Here is a 1,206-nt window from a genome sequence, read left to right as displayed (position 1 = left end):
GGACGGACGGACGGACGGACGGACGGACGGACAGACAGACAGACAGACAGATAGATAGAGATATGTGTGTGTTTTCTGTGTCAAATTCATCTATTCTGCCCTCCCTCACCCTAATAAAATATCCTCACCAAAGTCTCCCTTTTCCTTTTTCACAGATACTGTTTCTAAGTTTGTGGCATAGCTGAAACCCTTGGTTAGATTTATTCTTCTTCTTCTTGATTAAGTATTATGCTTTATATCTCCCTACTTCTTACTTTATTTTCTCATTTTATTATAGCATATCATAAAAGGACTTCCCAAGAAAAGGTATATGAAAGGTACATTTTTTTGATTTTTATTTCCTCTCATAGCTGTACAATATCTCAATTGGGTATAAAGTTTTGTTTTTAATAGGATTTCTCACACTTTTTATGCTCTGTCTCATTGTTTCTCTGTGGTGTTTATAGAGGAGAGTCAATGATAAGCTAATCCAAAGTCTCTCTTGTTTGTTTGTTTGGGGTTTTTGTTTGTTTATTTTTTATTGGATATTTTCTTTATTTACATTTCAAATGTTATCCCCTTTCCTGGTTTCCCCACTTGAGACCCCCTATCCCATCCCCCTTCCTCCTGGTTCTATAAGGGTATCCTCCTACCCACCCACTCCCACCTTTCTGACTTGCCTTATAGACTAGATAAGAAGTCTGCAACCTAGCTCCCCCGTACTAGCTGAGAAGTCAGGCAGCAGCTGAAACTTGGTTCTCCTTTTTCTCTCTAAAATACTTTTAGAATCATATCCTTCTGTCACATTTTAAGTGTTTCCAGTGATAGAATGGATTTCTTTGAACTTAAGTACTCTGTGAGACTCTGTAGGTTAATGTATTCTTTTGCTTAAAGGTGATTTGGTTTGGTCATTTCTGTAAGAGTCAGAGGTGTTAGATGTCCACAAAACAGTGTCTTCCAGACAATGCAGGACTGATGCACATATGAACTCACAGAGGTTGTTACTGCACACATAAGACCTGCACAAGTTCAAACCACACACATCTTAGGGAGAGTAGACCCGAAGTTCTACCCCTAACCAAGAAGCTCTTTGCATTTGACTCCTGATGTAAATAGAAAACTTGGTTTTCTCAAATGGAGATTCACTGGTTATAGCAACCACACTCCAGTGCATGTCCCATGTTCAGGAGTAGTTGCCCAACACAAATTGGATACCATGGGCGGGGG

The 1,206-nt window shown here is 39.4% G+C and overlaps 1 long non-coding RNA gene across 1 annotated transcript in view; it reads left to right on the top strand.

Moving 5' to 3' along the window:
- The first annotated feature begins 278 nt into the window (after positions 1-278).
- The window catches only part of LOC115031750, a 29,804-nt gene continuing 28,876 nt past the window's right edge, over positions 279-1,206 (top strand). The window contains exon 1 of the long non-coding RNA XR_003837412.1: positions 279-317. This is a non-coding gene — a long non-coding RNA (uncharacterized LOC115031750). The remainder of the gene's footprint in view (positions 318-1,206) is intronic.

This window comes from Mus caroli, chromosome 8, assembly GCF_900094665.2.
Source record: "Mus caroli chromosome 8, CAROLI_EIJ_v1.1, whole genome shotgun sequence".
Lineage (NCBI taxonomy): Eukaryota > Metazoa > Chordata > Mammalia > Rodentia > Muridae > Mus > Mus caroli.
The sequence above is the reverse complement of the archived record's forward strand: the minus strand, read 5'-3'. Positions and strand labels throughout refer to the sequence as shown.